General features: G+C 41.1%; 1 protein-coding gene across 3 annotated transcripts in view; it reads left to right on the top strand.

Moving 5' to 3' along the window:
- The window catches only part of LOC136440300 (leucine-rich repeat-containing protein 4B-like), a 282,914-nt gene that overhangs the window by 91,797 nt on the left and 172,516 nt on the right, over positions 1-18,601 (top strand). For all 3 annotated transcript variants that reach the window (XM_066436258.1, XM_066436256.1, XM_066436255.1), the window contains exon 4: positions 2,141-2,264. The gene's annotated coding sequence lies outside the window, so the exon portion shown is untranslated. The remainder of the gene's footprint in view (positions 1-2,140; positions 2,265-18,601) is intronic.

Raw genomic sequence — 18,601 nt, 5'->3', positions numbered from 1 at the left:
AAAAACACAATCATCATCACTTTGAGAAATTAGGAATAAAACCATTTGATGTCTTTCTGTAACTTCTGTAGAATGCAGGGATGGACAAGAAGAATCGAAGTCTAGACACTAAGGACTAACTCTTTAGGTCAAACTACTTACTTTAAACAGGTTTGTTCAATGCAAGGCCATAGTTGACCACTTCTTGGCATTGAACTAAGTTGGTGTTGAAGGCTTGTAGGTTGTGGACAGGAGGGAAACAGTTGTAATTGAGGGACTTCCTTAGTTTGGCTATCAATAGAAACAAGCTAGAGGAGAACCTAGAACTCATGAGCTAATAAGAAGTATCGAAGCTGAGGAGAAGGTTTTGAATCCTGACGGGGCCATATGCACGTAGGTGGGGTGCAGGGTGTGATACTGATTACATGGCTTTCTGCTTTTTGTTCTAACATTCCCCGCATGGGCATACAAATAACTTTCAAAGCTCAAATCAAAAACTGTCTGAACATGTAATTCTTAGCTGCACACTGCCAATTTGGAGCCAATTTTTGTATAAAACTCAATCATAAGTAATGTATATATAAGTTATTTAGTCATAAAAAGTTGACTTCACTGTCATCACAGATGGACAGCGATCAGTTGAATGTTAAACGGTGCAGAAATGTAACACGTGTCCTGAAAGCCTACTCACCTTAGGACACATATGTACACCCATGTCCACAGACTTACACGCAATATCATCAGAACTTTTCCACTACGTGTATTGCCTTATTGATCCCAACCTTCCCGTGACGCTGTTATTGATGTAAGCTGCCGTCCAGAGAAATCAATTCCAACCTTACAGCAATGTACATAATTGGAAGGAACAGATAAAGATACATGCGTGTATTCTCACCCTGCCAATAGATGGCAATCTCACCCGAGATGCCGGGTTTCAGGGCACGCTGTGCTGGTCTGCAACCTTTGCGACATTCCTCCGGGCCCAGTCAATGCAATGTTTTGGTTTCAGGCCCCTTCTAATCTTCTAAAAGAGAAGAGTAGGTTGCCCACACCTTACCTTATAGAAGCTGAAACATGTCCTCATTGAAAGCACTTGGTACTTGATAGATTGTTGTGTATGACAAGGTGTATTGGAGGTCAAACTTTATATGAAATCCAAGTCTCTAAAGTGTATGTCTGAGGTTGACTGTTTCCCTGATAAGGAGGCCCACTTAATTTTCATGTTGTCTCCCTCCAATTCCTCAGATCCTAAACTTTGTTAACTTAGGTTTTCATGTTGGTCTTGACCAAAGAACATTTTGAGATGAACATCAGCCCTGTTCAGATATCTTTACGCATGCAAACTCTGTGTGAACGAATCCCGAAATTTGCTCATTCGACAACTGGCGCACCATAACTTCTGTCCCGGTCTGACCATCCGCAGCGGCCTGTTATTCATTTATCCTCCAGCATTTTGTAAAAAAAATCCAGCTTTATTCAGATATTATTATGCATGCAAGGACTAGGTGCAACAGACCGTTCGGTGTAATATAACCAACTGCTGCCGCGCCGCGTGCCTGCAAAGCTGGTGTGTTACGCCGAATGGCGGTTATTCCGGCTATTTAGATACAGATACAGAAGCTCTGGCTTAGTAAGCTGATCATGCAACAACTGGCGTACCATAACTTCTGTCCTGCCCTGACCATCGACAGTGGCTGTTATTCATTGATCTACCAGTTTTTTTTAAAAAAAAGCCTTATTCAAATATTATCACGCATGCAAACTCGGTACGAACGAGTCCTGAAATGTGCTGATCATGCAACAACTGGCGTACCGTAACTTCTGTCCTGCCCTGACCATCGACAGTGGCTGTTATTCATTGATCTACCAGCTTTTTTTTTTAAAAAAAAGCCTTATTCAAATATTATCACGCATGCAAACTCTGTTTGAACGAATCCTTAAATGTGCTGATCATTCAACAACTGGCGTACCGTAACTTCTGTCCTGCCCTGACCATTGGCGGTGGCCTTTTGTTCATTGATCTGCGCCCTGAGCGTATTGATTGTGTTGTGTCTGCATTGGCAGCACCGAGCACGTTTCTGCCACCAGATTTCAGGAACTTACTCTTCAACCCTCCTCACCTCTCAGACATGCTAACTGACATCCTCGCTTTCTCATGCAGATCCGAGGGCGGATAGAACGGTCGCCATAGAGACGCCCGTGGCAACGGGGATCAACGCGTGCCAAGGTAGGCTGCTGGCGTGACCCGAGGTGTGGTCAGGGAGGTCCCGGACCCCGCAGAGGAGGTACGTGACTTTCATCTTGATTCTGCCGACGCCTGTCATCACATGATGTATCAAACAGTCTGATTCTTTTGAAGATGGTCTGGCATTTTTGCATCAACACAGTGTTGAAACTGACAACTTTTGAGCTGCAAAAAAAATGCACAGAGCTATTCAGGAAAATGCAGGCAAAAACAAGTGGCACCAAGCGTGTTATTGTTTTATTTGAATTGATCATAATATGAAAGGGAGGGCTAAACATCTGTATCTGTACAGCTGGTACAACCGCTATTAGGCGTAACACACCAGCTTCGTAACACACACCAACATGTGCACACAGTGTATCAAACAGTCCGATTCTTTTGAATACGGTTTGACATTTTTACATCCACACTGTGTTGAAACTGACAAGTTTGGGGGATTTTAAGGAAGCACCAAAAGCTACCAAAAATACCCAGAGCTATTTGGAAAAACAAGTGAAGCCAAGTATTTAGGAATTGTGTCACTTTCATTCTATTTTGTGGTGACTTTTATCTTAATTCTACTAATGCCTGTCATCACACAATGTGGCATGTTATTGTTTCATTTGAATTTGAATCATAATGTGAAATTATAGGTTGTCTTTCCACACACTTAAGATAACGTCAACAATATAGTACAGTAAAAATCAACTATATCTAAAGATTTAAAGTTCAGCTCATAACAAACAATTTAGTGTCAAACAGTTTGATCCTTTTGTATCTGCACTGCACTGAAACTTTTGAGGATTTTAAGGAAGTATCAAACACTGCCAAGACATTAAAAAAATGCACAGAGCTGTTCAAGGAAAAGTAATGGAAGATGTAGGCAATAACAGGTGAAACCAAGTCTTTGGGAATGGTGTCACTTTCATCTGACTTTGTGGTTAGTATTGCCACCTGACTATATTGCACACTATTTTTCTCTTAGCACAACAGCATGTACATATAATACGTATTCCAATTGTATCTGCAGATACAGGTCACTAGATTGTACTAAATGGATACTGGACTATCTTTGATCAAGTGGGATTATGACGTTCAATCCTGCACTCATCGAAAACCTTCCCAGCACGGGAAAAACGGCCGCTTCCTAAGCAATGAATAAACTGAGACGTCTCATGCATTAATGCATTGTGAAATGTTGTATGCCAATTGATCTGGCAAATCGATGTTGACCCCCGGGCCAGTTAGGCAGTTCTGACACGGCACACTCATCGATGTGGACTTTTAGCTGGCTCAGTAAATGGGCACATTGTTGCTGGCGGGGAAGTCATCCGCGGTCAAATATTCAGCACCGGGACAGCGGCACTGCTTCTGGTCCTTTAATGTAAAATGTTGGCATAACTCTGGCCAGGTAAATAGGCACATCATTGCTGGGGGGAAGTCAACAGCAGTCGAGGATTCAGCTCAAGAGACGGCAATACTAAAACAAAATGTTGATGGCTTCTTGTCCTTTAATGTAAAATGTTAGACAAGAAGCCCTGGCTCGATAAATAGGCAAAGTGTTTCAGGGCGGAGTCAACAACAGTCAAGGATTCAGCACCAGGGACAACCATACGTAAGTCTGGCTCAGTAAATTGGCTTTAGGGACAGCAATACTAACACAAAATGCTGATAGCTGCTTGTCCTTTAGTATAAAATGTAGGCTTAAACCTGGCTCAGTAGATAGACAAAAAGCATTGCTACAGGAAGTCAACAGCAGTCAAAATTCCAGCACCAAGGACAGCAATACAAAAATGAAATGTTGCTGGGTTCTTGTTCTTTAGTTTAAATTGTTGCCGTAACTCTGACTCGTTGAATAGGCAAAGCGTTGCAGGGAGAAGTCAACAGGAGTCAAGTATTCAAAACGTGCTGGGAGAAGTCTTCTTGCTTCTCGACACAATCAAAAGCCGAACGGACAGGTACAAAAGAAGCCCCATCCCATACATGACCAACCTTCTGAATGAACTGTGCACTTAATGTCATCTCAACACCTGAAGATCTTCCTGTTTATCAAGTTTTATGCACCATGTTATTAATGTGTTAATGTGTCCTTTATAAAAATGAACGAACGAAATGTGCTTTTATGTGTGTAGTTTATCAATATTTTACTAACGTCTGTATCAAATGATATATGCAATTATGGTTGAAGATAATAATTCAGTCTGTAAACGAACAGATGAAACGAACCATACAATAGAAATTGTGATTTTAGACTATCTGACTGTAATCTCTCTCTATTCAATGTATATATTTAACTGTAACCTCCAGCGCAATTCAGGTTGCCAATGACTACCTGCAAGGCTGTTTGTTTGTTTTACTGTAAAATATTGAATAACTAAACCATGTCAAGTCAATATCTGTCAACCATTCAGCACCAGGGACAGGAATGCTGATATGAAAAGTCGATGGCTCATAATATTGGCTAAAAGCTAGCTTGAAGTGAATAGGCAAAACATTGCTGGGTAGAGTAAACGTCTGTCGAGGCGTCAGCACCAGGGACAGTAACGCTGAAATAAAAGATGTTAATGGTTCCTTGTCCTTAAGCATAAAATGCTGGCTTACATCTGGCCCAGTAAATAAGACAAGTCAAGTAAGCAAAGCATTAATCTTCTTTTTGAAGACTACTTCAAGACATCCTAAATTGTCTTTACCTCATTAACATATCTATTCAGAGTTTTGGTATAAAGCTGGTGTTCTCAGCCCTATCGTTAGTCACTGACGAAAGACAGGGGATACTGTCTGAAACGTCTGACTGTTTCAAAATCTTATCCAGTTGCTTGAGTAATTATTTTTGGCGCAAGTAAGCAAAGCATTGTCTAGGGGAGTCAACAGCAATCGAGGATTCAGCACCGGGGACAGCAGTTCTGAAATGAAATGTTGATTTCTGTTTTTCCTTTAGTACAAAATGTTGGCTTAAAGCTAGTGTCACCCCACTGGGATAAGTTGAAGTATCCCAGACTTCTTGATATGATGCATAGGGGTTTCTCCATTTCTCTAGGCCTTGGGCCACACATTTATGTAAGTCACTACAGCAGGGGGCTGGCCCGTTGGTAGTGATGTGTCTGTCTATTGCTTTAGTATAAGATGTTGGCCGAAAGCTAGCATGAGGTCAACTGGCAAGGCAATGGAAGGGGAGTAAACAGCAGACGATCATTCAGGACCACGGAAAGCACCACCGTATTGAAATAATTATCGTTGCTTGTCCTGCAGTATGAAAGACATCATACATCACCATAAAATCATCCCTGAGTCACTTTTATATGCCCCACTTTAGCCATGGTGTACGCCACATTTGCACTCACAAGATGCATTTAACAAAACAATTGAGTCTTCAAAATGTTAGATACCAGTCTAGACACTTTGCAGGTTTTTATACCTTTGGTATTCTGTACTAGGATTGTATATCAAGCACAAACTCTTTCTGTCTTGCCTTTAATACCCACGGTCTTGATGATACCAGAGCAATGGCCTAGTTGGTAGAGTGTTCACCTTGCACACGGTAGGTCGTGAGTTCGAACCCCGGCCGGGTCATACCAAAGACTCTAAAAATGGTACATACTGCTTTCTCTGCTTAGCACTCAGCATTTGGGAAAGAGTATGGAAGTTAAACACACATCACTACCAGCGGACCAGCCCCCTGCTGTAGTGACTTGCACAAATGTGTGTGGCCCAAGGGCTATAGAAATGGAGATGGGCGCCGCCCCTATGCATCTTTTCAAGACGCCCAGGTAACTTTAACTTTAACTTGATGATGACCATTCTGGCATGTCATGTAAAGTGCCTTTCCCAAGGGCACAAGATCAAAGCAAAGCATTGTTCGGGGGAGTCAACAGCAGGATTCGAACCCGTGACGACTTGGTTCTGAGCCCAACATGCTGCCGTTGCGCCACACGACCCCACCGCTAACTCGAAGTTGCATTTGAGACTAAGTGTTCTGATTACCATGTATGCACATTAAGGAAGAACTGCTTGTAAAGCGTTTTCAGACATTGTGCTCAATCAGGCAGCCCAGCAGCCAGTGCGTTGGCTCTTGTCGTGATCTGTGTGCCGACTGTCTGCCGCTCGTCTGGTGGCGTGACTGAAAACGTCCCTCCTGTCTTTTTCCTTTAACGTGACCACGTATGTCCATCTGCCAAAATGTTTTGGGTAAACTGACTGTAAGGTTTTGGACCATCGCACACCGGGGCATGCCCCTACTCTTTTTCGAAAGGTATGGTGGTTTCTTTATGGGGTATGGCTCTCCCCAAACACGGGACCTGCAGTTAACATCCTATCTGAGGGACGTCCCTAACCTAGGATAGGTACTCATTTTCACCTGAGTGAAGTGAGGAAAGTCATGTAAAGTGCCTTTCCCAAGGGCACAAGATCGGTGACATGATCAAGTTTGAACCCGGGACCTCTGGGTTCTGGGCCAAACACACTGCCGTTGCGCTACGCGACCAACATGCCTCCTATCCAACACAAGTGTGCCTGATGAAGACAAACGCAGACAATCCCGGCCAGTAGCGAAGGAGACATCAGCTGGCTAAATGTGTGCTGCCATTTTCTTCAATCAGCCGCTTCAGCATCAACTCTAGCGGCATTTGCACTTCTATTTGTCCCACAGTTTGTGTTATTAGGTGCAAGTTCAAATGATGGGGAATAATTTGTGCAAGCGTGGATGATGGTTACACAATCCCAACTGCTTGCAGGATGGAAACATTAGATAGGCAGGCTGAATATATGGATCAGTTTCTGTACTTAACAGATTTGGTGTGAACAGAAATTCCTTGTCTTCCAAGCTGTTACGGTTTAATTTTTTTATTTTTAGACGAATTCATTTTCATCTCATCTGTCAAAGCATATTGTGAAATGTAAAACCAATCTGGTACGTTGACTCTGTGGCTTCTATGGTATCTTTTTGGTCACAGGATGCTTAAATTCCTGCAGCACTCAGAGAACAAAATTAATAAATTTGACTTCTTTTGGCCTAAGAAGCATTTACATCTGATTCGTGCATACTGCCAATGCCAATTAGCAAGGGCACAATCAGATCAGATTGTTAGGATTACTTTAACAGCTATTGCTTCAACACATGCTATAATGCATTTTCACACTTCCACTGTTTTGTGCCGCTAGATTCTTGATCAAGACGAACGCCAAACCATTTCGCCTCCAAGGACACACGCATCTGACCAAATGGCTGAATGTTTGCAGTCATTTTGTTCAATTGGTAGCTCTTGCCACAAATGTAATTGCCCCATCTTCTTCCCTGTCCAGCACAACTGCAGATGATCAAGACAAACTCAGTCACTGACAAAAGATAGCGGATGCTGTCTGAAATGTTTCCAACAGCTTTTATCCAGTAGCTTGAGTAACTCTGTTTTGGCGAATCGTATTACCTAGATGTCTAACCTTCATTGAAGTATCATAGAATCAAGAAACTAAGGTTTTTTTTCTTGTTGTGGCCCAAGGAGCATGTACATGTATGTGCAATTCATGCATACTGCAAATACCAACTAGCAAGGGCCAATCAGATCAACCGTAATTGCCCCATCTTCTTCCCTCTCCAGTACCAGTGCAGATGATCAAGACAAACTCAGACTCTTCAGTCAGCAAGGCTGAACACATCAGGTCAGATGTATGTGGCCGTCTTGTTCAGTCGACAACTGTCGCTGGAACTCTAACAGGAATGCAGGTCTTTAGATCCAATAGTTTGCCATATTGATTAAAGGCAGGCTAAACTTAATTTCGTAAAGCATACTGCAGTATGTTAGATATACCACTAATCTATAATGGACTAGTGTAAAACAAGTCAGAACTGGTCTTAGTGGTATATTTAACATACTGCAGTATGCTTTACGAAGTTAAGTTTAGCCTGCCTTTAAGACAAAACATGAACCAGTCTGCAACCAAGGACTCACACATCAGTCTGGTTGGCTAAATGCTTGCAGCAATTTTATTCAATCACCAGTTCTGGATTTAAATTTCCTGAAGAAATCATACATTTAGGCCACACCAATCTAATTTCTTGGTTAACGGTATTTAAAAAAAATGCTAGATTGGAAAATCAAGATGAAAACAGAATCTCAGAGGAAAGTTTGTACTTTGGTGCACACAGTTTCAGGGAGTAAACAGGGTCAGGTGCAAGTTTTCACCCCAGCCTTCTGTTTTAATGATGTCCTCCTGCTAAAATTATTATTTTTTTAAATCCATTAACCAAGAAATTAAATCAGTGTGGCCTTAGTTATTCTTTTCAGTACAATACAGATGATCAAGACAGAATGGAAACTATTACACCACCAAGGACAACTGCATCAGAGCAAATAGCTAGATATCTGCTGCCATTTTGTTCAATGGACAACTATGTCCTCAACTCTTGAAGCAATCATACAAAGTCATATAGTTCATTTCAGTACAATACCGATGATTGAAACAGAATGGAAACTATTACACCACCAAGGACAACTACACCCATTAAAATAGCTAGTAGATGTTTGCACCCCTTGTATTCAATGGACAGCTATGGCCTTAACGCTTGAAGCAATCACACATTTAGCTCTTTTCAGTATGTAAATGATTAAAACAAATTGGAAACCATAACACCACCAAGGCCAACTGCATCAAATAAAATAGCTACTAGATATTTGCGGCCATTGTAGTCATTTGCCAGCAATGACCCGAAGTCTTGAAGTGATGGTACAAAATCATGTAGTTGTGTTAGGTACAATACAGATGATTGAGACAAAATGGAAACATAACGCCACCAAGAACAACTGCATGTATTGGAATGGCTAGATGTTTTTCAATTTTATTCAATGGACAGCTATGGCCTTAACTTGAAGTAAATGTACATGTAGCTCTTTTCAGTACAATGTAGATGATTGAGACAGAATGGAAACTACATGTATTACACTACCATTGTCTTCAGAGATGACATTAGACTGAGACTAAATGGAAACATAGCGCCACCAAGGACATCTTCACCAATTGACAGGCCTTGATGCTTGCAGTTTCTGGCCTAAACACTTTAAGCTATTTTAGTTCTTCTGCTCAGTAGAATGCAGAATAATCAAGACAAAATAGAAACCATCAGATAACACCGCCAAATGCATCCGATCAAATAGATGTTTGCTGCCATTCTGTTCGATTAGCAGCTATGGCCTTAACTCTTGAAGCAGTCATTCTTTTTGGTACAAATATACAGATTATCAAGATACCGGTAAAATTTACTATTACCAGTATACAACAAAGGAAAAATGTATGCAATCAGATAGCTAGATGTTTGCAGCCATTTTGTTCAATGGCTTGTAAAGCGTCCACTACAGCAGAAGGCTTGTTGCAAACTGTCCGATATCCCACTGTGGGGGAGGCAGGCCGGCCTGATAAAGAGAGACCGTAACAGCGCTCCTTATTGATCCGCAGATTGACCCGGGGCCTCCTGGACTAAAACACCATTTATGTTGTTTTAAGTAAATCCACCGAGCCGCCATTTGGCGTACAGGGGGTACCGCAGGGTATCAGTAGAACCCATTCCGGGTAAGCCGGGATCGCTGGATCTACCCCGGCTGATTTGATTGTGCGAATGACATGGCCGATACTGGGTAATCCGTGTAACGAAAATCGATGGCGATTTTGGGTAGGTCGTATTGGGTGGCTGCTACACATTATTGACACTGTTCCTCATTTGGAAGGGGCCCCTGTAGACACATTTAGATATATCTCTCCGCAGTCCTGTCGTCATGAGTAGAATTGTTGACAAGCACTACATCCTTGTCTTCTCTTATCAACCAAAAAATCTGGCTTCAGCCGAAAAAGGCCTCTTAAACGTCAGAGAGGGCTTCTTTGTGGAAACATTCTGATGCTTTTTCTTAAAATCTGGTGTTGATTCAAGTTTTGCATCATTAGATTTTACAAGCATGTAGAGTGGGCTAGAATACAGAAACACAGAACAGTCCTACCCTATACACGTAATATGTACATGTAACACACAGGCATTGTTAAGGCCACATCAATTTAATTTCTTGATTAACTGATTTTCTTAAAAACTGCTAAATTCCAAAAGCAACATGAAAACAGAATCTCAGAGGAAAGTTTTTACTTTGGTGCACACAGTTTCAGGGAGTGAACAGGGTCAGGTGCAAGTTTTCACCCCAGCATTCTGTTTTCATGATTTTTTTTGCTAAGATTTTTTTAAAAATCTGTTAACCAAGAAATTAGATTGGTGTGGCCTAAATGCAAAAATGTAGATTGACATGAATGGTCCATAGACTGTTTAATCTAGTCCTACGCTATACGTACACGTACGTACATGTAGCTCCCATATGCAACATTTTTAGTGTTGTCCTTGCTTAATGTGGTTCACATTCTTTAGTCTAGATCGTAAATTCAGGAATAGATTAAGGCTTGGTTCATCACAGATTTGAGATGAGATGAATTGTTCTCATTTCCAACTTCAGGAAGATGCTTCAATCTGCTACAACCAAAGTCATTTTGATTTTGCCATACTACATAATGGTATCTATTTTTTGAGCCTTTTCAGTATAATTTCATCAACCATACAATTGCATTGCTCTAGTCTTGAGAACTGCAAAGCAAGAGGCGTGAATATGTTAATGCATTGTACATAAAACTGGACAAGACATAACACCGACAGTTAAAAAGAATGTAGAGAAGCTATAGACTAGAATTTAGTGTAGTCTGAGCTTTATCTCAGCTTTAACAACCCAAAACTATCGGGCAAAATGCCTTCTTGATGGCCTAATGAGCACTAAAGATTAGGCAAGTAACAAAGTACCTATGGGTCCTTGCCTCTAATGGCTTCTGCATAAAGTTTGTCAAAAGGTTGCGGGATTAAATGAGCGATCCCGTCACGAATCTGCCATCAGGAAAGAGGCATTTTGTCTGAGGTCGAAACTGGCTAGAGCTGTATCAAAGACATACCCGGGACATTATCCGTAATCCAGCATTTTACAGCAATCAGATCACTGTGGAATACGGGCCGCAGCTTTATGGGCGGCAAAGGGCGCAACATCGTTTGCGATTTTGGCGCCGAATCCGGAAGAGGGTCCCCCAAAAGGTTGAAGCCATCGGATGAACAAATCGCACGGTCTGTTTTAAACGATTCTGCATGGTTTAATTTCCGTGGCTGCCGGAGGGAAACTCAATTAGAAGTTGCGCAGTCTAAATGGGGTCAGGTCCCCTGACACGCATTGATTGGGTCCTAGGATGTGGAACAAAAACCATCAGGGCTCGCGGTGGGTGCTAAAGTCTCGCTAGGATGGGACTGTGTACAGTATCTCATTGTTATTGTTTGCCAAGAGGGTTAACATGTGTTTGGTAGCGTTTGTAATGTACATGTGTGTGTGTTGTTTAGCACCATAATTCAAGAAGCCATGAATAGATTGTCGTGAAATTTTGCATGTGATTTGGTCTTGTTCTGTCAAAGAAAGTGTTAGATTTCAGGCCCCCAGGCAGCTTTCGTAGGTACTGCATGCCTGGCACATTGATTGGGGCCTCAGATGTTGAACAAAGACAATCAGGGGTCTTGGTGGGTGCTGGAGTATATGCAGTAGTCTTGTGGTTTTTATTGCAGTCTGACTGCAGTTCCTTTTAAATTATTAGACGTTTTCTGTCTGTTTTAGCTTTTGTATTCTTTTTTTTTACATGGATTACTGCTTGGGTGCCTGAAGTCTCTCAAGAGTTAGTCTTCAGACAGCATCCTTTTGTCAGTGTTTGTCTAATATTCAGACTATCCTTGGTGGAAACGTTTTCTATTTCTTTTTTCTCTTATGTTTATGACTGAGCCTTGAGGCCTCCGATTGTGGGTGTCTTGCCAGGATTGGTGTACATAACAGTTTCTCCATGTCGTCACCTTATTACTCTATCTTAAGCACTTAGCCAGGAACCTATTGCTACGGAAGAAACATAAGCAAAGGTATGCTGCCTCCATGTAGACAATTTCTTCTCATAAATTTTTTCTGTAGACTAGATTCTGTTTACCTTGTCCCCGATCAGTTGCGTATCAAACTACAAAGAAGATGTGATACACACTTTGATGTACGTTGAAGTGATTGCATCCCATTTACATGTACTTTCTATCAGACGTGGCCTCGGCCCATTTCTTTGGGAAATATTCATGAAGATTAAGAAAAGCAATTTAGTTCTTGTAGGTGATTTTACCGTCTTAACTACCACCCAATTTGGGGACACTTCGAATTAGTCTTTTGCCAAATACCGTAAATGCATTTAAGTTTGCGTGGTTTTTATTTTGCGCTAAGGCGAAAATGGGGTGTTCGCTGTTGTCTTAAGTTTACGGCAGTACTATTAGCTATATATATAATCTCCAAGCAGATCTACATGGTGCCAAAATCGCATAAGCAAGCCAGAGAAGCTCCAGTCAGCCAGAGAAGGTCCAGTCAGGCACCGTGTAGATCTGCTTGGAGATTATGCTATGGCCACATACTAAGATGTATATAGTATTGGATAAAAATGTTAGCGGTGGTTTTAAGTTTGTGGTGAAACGGTCACAGCAAAAACAGCAAACATAAAACCACCGCGAACATTTCTGCATTTACAGTATTTTGTATACAAAAACAAACACAAACATTACAATGGTTACCGGGTCTATCATGCATTGCTGCATCATCTTGTCTTCTCATTAAATTATGCCTATTGATTATTTCCCTGTAATCAACATGTCCAGTAGGCAGTATTAATGCTGTACTCTATCAGCGAAACCTCCTGATACTAATGCTATCAGGAAAATGGGGTAATCTGTTCCACAAATGGGCCCCGGATGAAGTGTGGGAGTAACAAATCAAGTGTACAGCTGAGACTGTGGAAACAGGGCAGGCTTGGAGGCAGGGAATTTCTGTTTGCTTTGTTTTGCTTTATTTATTTGCACGAAACATCAGGAAAACAAAGAAATGAATATGTACAGAATTTTGGACAAATATGGTGAGTTGAAAACAAATCAAGCGCCCAGCTCAGTCAACTAGAAAGAAAAGAAAAGCAAGTCAGACTTTGAAGGAGCGGGATTGGCTGTTTGCTTGATTTGTTTATTTTTGCATAACATCAGAAAAAAAAGAAATAGATAAATTGGAAATAATTTTCTAGAAATACAGTGATATGCTCAGTTGGACTGTTGACATATACATGTATCTTGCCATAAAAAGGAATAAAGGAGGAAATGAACAAGCAACAAGATGCAAATGTGACCGCTGGGCAAAATATTACACAGTTTACAGGCAAATGGGGGTCCTGTTCCCGAGGAAGGGGAAGAGCTAGCAACTTCTCCCTTTAAGAATATACCGTTATAGGCCACACCATTTTAATTTCTTGGTTAATGGAATTTTAAAAAAAATGCTAGATTGGATTTAAAAAAATGCTAGATTGGAAAATCAACATGAAAACAGAATCTCAGAGGAAAGTTTGTACTTTGGTGCACACAGTATCGGAGTGAACAGGGTCAGGTGCTAGCCTTCTGTTTTAATGATGTCCTCATGCTAGAATTAAAAAAATCTGTTCACCAAGAAATTAAATTGGTGTGGCCTTACTCAAAGGAAGGAAACTTGGTACCCCATGTGACACTGGGTACTACAAGGGTCTGAACAAAAAAAATGACTGAACGAATGAACAAACAAACACAATATTATGATATAATTCTTCAGAATAGTGTGGGTATGGCTAAAGAAGGGACCAATTGTTGGTTGCAGTCCCATGTAGCTTGTACTTCCCAACTCCAAGTATAGAACTGATGCTTCACGCCATAAGGCATACTGATTATATGACTCAGATTTAGATACAGATACAGATACTAAGCACATAAACTCTGTATGCTGCACTATACAGGTACATCCTTGGAAAAGCCTCTTATACCACCAGTCTGGCTGTCTAAGTCGTCTCGGAAAATCTTCCAGGAAAAAATCCTTTCTGCATCAAAACACAATAGGCATCACCCTTCAACGGTTGCCGAAGAATTCGCTTTTGAAAGACAAATGATAGAATCATTGGATCAAGCAGCCGAAATCTTGCAAATTCCGTCAGCAGACAGCTGTATCACAATACGCCAGACAGCTGGGATCCCCCTAATGGAAAATCCAATTTTAATCTTAAGAATCTAGGTGCAGTAACGCCCGAGTGTCATGCAGAACTGTTGGCATTGAGCCGCTCCCACTGAACCCAGCCGCCAGAGTTCGCCTCCTACTTGTCTAAGGAGTTCAGAGATCAATAGAAGAGTCTTGTTGCCGACAGTTTTGGGGCAGCGATGCATTTAGCTAAGCTCTTAAGAAGAGCGCTGACGCTTTTTAATGTTGCTCTGTCAGCTGAAGCTGAGAACGCATTATGACTGATTAAGGAAGCTTTCAGGTTGCTGAGGAAGGACGGGAGAAAGGGAGGGTGTTTGACACTCGGGCTTAATGTTTGTGATGGGTTCTTGACTGGTGACGTCTGAGAATGGAAGAGAAACATTCTCGAGTTTAAGTAGGTGAACTTTGGGGCGGATAAGTTGACAAGCGTTTGACTGGGTTAGAAGCTATATGTACAATCAGTGTTGGGCACTTAGAAAGGCCCCAAAAAGAGATACCTTACAACAGGCTCATCACATGAAACGTCATAGCCTTGTTCTCTACATGTATAATGTTCAGTTAGATATGTGCAAAATCACATTTTTCTCTTGTTATGGACCCCATTGCTGCATGATGACTTGCTGTATGTAATAGTGGCTGTGAATCTCAGTTATGTAACAATTAGGCAAGGTTGCAATCGCTGGTTCCCATTGTAGGTCTGTTGAACATGTGGTAGTCATCTAAGATATAATAATCTGTAGAATTTGATTTTTTCGATAACATACTGAATTCGTATGCTGATTACTGACAGAGTATTTTTTTTCACATCAAACATTTTTATGGGCCCTAATTCCGCATGATGACCTGTTATAATGGTGGCTTTGCATCTTGGTTATGTAACGATTGGGCACAACAATTTTAATAGCTGATGGCCATTGTTACAGCAGTAATTTACTTATTTCCATGCTGATTTTTGTTTATTTTTGCATCAAAAAACTATCAAGACAAAAATCACTTTTATTTCTTACATGGGCCCCAAATCCACGTGATGGCTTGTTATAATGGTGGCTCTGCATCTTGGTTATGTAACACTTGGGACGCGGTTTTTGATGGCCTCTGCAGGTGTAACAAATGGGGGCAGCCTTTACTGCACGCCGGAGAGCGTTGAGGGATGATGCGTCATTGTAAATGGTCATTAACACGCCGTAAAACTGCCGCTCGTTAATTTCTCGGCTTGATCAATGAGCATGGCTGATGAAAATTTGGAGGTAAAGCTGGTGCTGAGATGCATCATTGTCCTTTTTTTGACACAATCTTTGATGTGATATGCACATGCAGGGCTTGAAATTCATTTTTGGGAACTGGTGCGCCTTAGGCCACACCAATTTAATTTCTTGGTTAACGGATCTTTATTTTCAATTTTAGCACACAAAAAAATCATGAAAACATAAGGCTGGGGTGAAAACTTGCACCTGACCCTGTTGACTCCCTGATACTGTGTGCACCAAAGTACAAAATTTCCTCTGAGATTCTGTTTTCATGCTGTTTTTCCAATCTAGCATTTTTTTATATTTTTTAAATTCCGTTAACCAAGAAAATAAATTGGTGTGGCCTTACGTAAAGTAATAATCAAACAAAGTACAACAAACTAACTTAAAGGTTCTATCGCTTTCTCAGATTTTTCCAGATTTTTTCTGTTCAATACTTTGTCACATGCTTCTGACTTATGTTTAGTGATGCCGCTTAAATAAGCGTGTTTTGCTTGAGTGCGGCATCACTATGTGTTGTTTTTGATATCACAACTAAAAAGAACATCTTATTTCAAGAAGCTGAACCTGCATTGGTTGTTAGTTTAACCTAGTAATGGCCAGACTGCATATCACACAAGGAACAAGTCCCTCCAGTGCAGACTTAAAATGAGATCTAAAATGGTACGTATGACCTTGAGTAACGCTTTACATCATGACCATGCACAGAGCTCCAAGTCATATTATGTAATTTGATATGACCTTAGGCTCTGAGTCTTGATTCAATATTCTCTATGACCTTGAGGACCATCTGTTGTCCCTTGACCTCAGCCATTTCCTTATGTAATTTGATATCACTCCAGATTCGTGGTTATGCAATGTTCTCCAAGACCTTATATAGTGACTCAACTATTACAATTTCTTGACTTTCTGTCCCTAAGTTCCTAGAGTTCATATCAAATTACATAGAATCCTTGCCATGGACTTCTAAGATGATATCGAGTTACATAAGAAAACTGGCCAAAGCCAACGGATAACAGACACTTCTTATGGTCATGAAGAGCACAGACTGCACTTGACCGCACAGCATTTAAGGTCCGACATTACTCTGCCTGAGGTCATATCGAGTTACAAGATTAGACTCAGAATCCTGTCAATGTTGGAACTGTCAAGGGAGTTACAGAGTCTTAATGGTCAAGAAGGAGTTGGTCATATCATATAACATATTACATAAACTTAGAAGCTGGCTTAAATGGGTGAACGGAGTCCACCAGTCAGATGGTCCTTAAGTCATGGAGATCCTAAATCCATATCAGATTACACAGAATCCTCGTCATCTGCAGCGGAGGAAGCAGAGACTTGCTCAAGGACAGACAAAACATTAAGTTAAGTCATCACTCTGCCTGAGGTCATATCGAGTTACATAAGGAGACTTGGCCGAGGTCTATGGACAACAGCTGCCTCTTATGGTCATGGAGGTCATTAGGAGATGCTCTTCATGACCTTGAAGACCATCGGTTGTCCCTTGAGCCTGACGTGGATTCCTTATGTAACCCGATATGACTCCATACACACATTATCCTTCATATCTGACGCCCCGATCTTGTGCCCTTGCGAAAAGGCACTTTACACGACTTTCCCCACTCCACCCAAGTGTAAAAACGGTTACATTATGTGTGTGGGTCACGACACCAGCAATAGCTGCCTGTGTCCCACGTGTATTCCACTGCAATTGTAATAAAATCCAAAAACCAAAATCAAATCAAATCTCGGAAACTTGTGAGTTTTGCCCCTTATTTTTTAGGTGAGGCAGAGAACTTAAATTGAATTCCCCTCGTAATGTCCTCTATGACCATGAGAAGCAGCTGTTTTCCATTGACCTCAAGTTTTTATGTAACTCGATATCACCTCTGAGAGGGCGATTACCTAATGTTCCATCTGTCCTTGAGCAAGTCTCGGTGGTCCCTTGACCAATACTTATTGTCAATGACTCCTTGTTTCCTGTTGTAATTTGATACCACCTTGAAGACCATCTGTTGTCCCTCAGCCCTGAAATCCATGTAACTCGATATGACTCCAGGCGCACTTGTGACTTAATGTCTGTCGTGACCTTGAAGAGAATTCTAATTTTCGTCAGCCATCTTGATATGATGGTCCCAGTGGTCGTTGGTCCAGCCCTTATTTGGACACACCAATTTATTTCGTCGATTCTCTGATTCTAATTGTTGGAGTGAAAATCAAGCAAGGGGGCAAGATTGAATCTACAGAGACTGGGATGGAAACTTGGGGCTGATCATAGGATATTTGGAGTTTCTTTTAACACAACCAGGTAATCTCACCTGCTGACGTTTCGGTGTCTCTCAGACACCTTTTTCAGAGCTTCTGACTGGAGTACTGCTTCTCACCGCTATATTTAGTAGCCAATGTAGGTGGTGCTTTTGCAGCGAGAACGTAATCCCAAATGTGGCTGAGCTTGTATACCTGGTTGTGTTAAAAGAAACTCCAAATATCCTATGTTCTACCAACCTGATGAAATTATTTTAATTTCAGAAATTGAGGCTGATCATGTTCGCTCCCTGAAACAGTTTGCACCGAGTTTCAGAGTTCTCTCTTTGACTCTGTTTTTATGTTGATCTCCAAGTTCAACATCTTTTTTTTCAAAGCCGAGAACCAATGAATTAAATTGTGTGATCTGAAAAAAGATACTCCAAAGACCATAAAACTATTTTTTCAGTGATCTTCATATCAGTGGCATTCAATATTTTCATGTTATAAATCAGTAATCACTGACTAGATACCCTTTCAAACATCAAAAATACTCACCTTTGTCTGGTATATTGATCTACTAGTGAGTTTCATTCTGCAAAGGGTACAAAAAGTAACAGTGAGATACATGCAAGGCATAGGCTATTTTTCATATTTCATACATTCCTGGTATATTTGAGTCAATATTTGTATGTCAGTGATCACTGACTAGAATTACCTTTCAATTCTTGCCTCTGTCTGGTATATTGATTTACCAGTGGCCAGGCTTATTCTGGAAAAGGTACAAAAAGTAACAACAG

The sequence above is a fragment of the Branchiostoma lanceolatum genome, chromosome 8 (genome assembly GCF_035083965.1).
Source record: "Branchiostoma lanceolatum isolate klBraLanc5 chromosome 8, klBraLanc5.hap2, whole genome shotgun sequence".
Taxonomy (NCBI): domain Eukaryota; kingdom Metazoa; phylum Chordata; class Leptocardii; order Amphioxiformes; family Branchiostomatidae; genus Branchiostoma; species Branchiostoma lanceolatum.
This window is presented reverse-complemented; position numbering and strand designations above follow the sequence as displayed.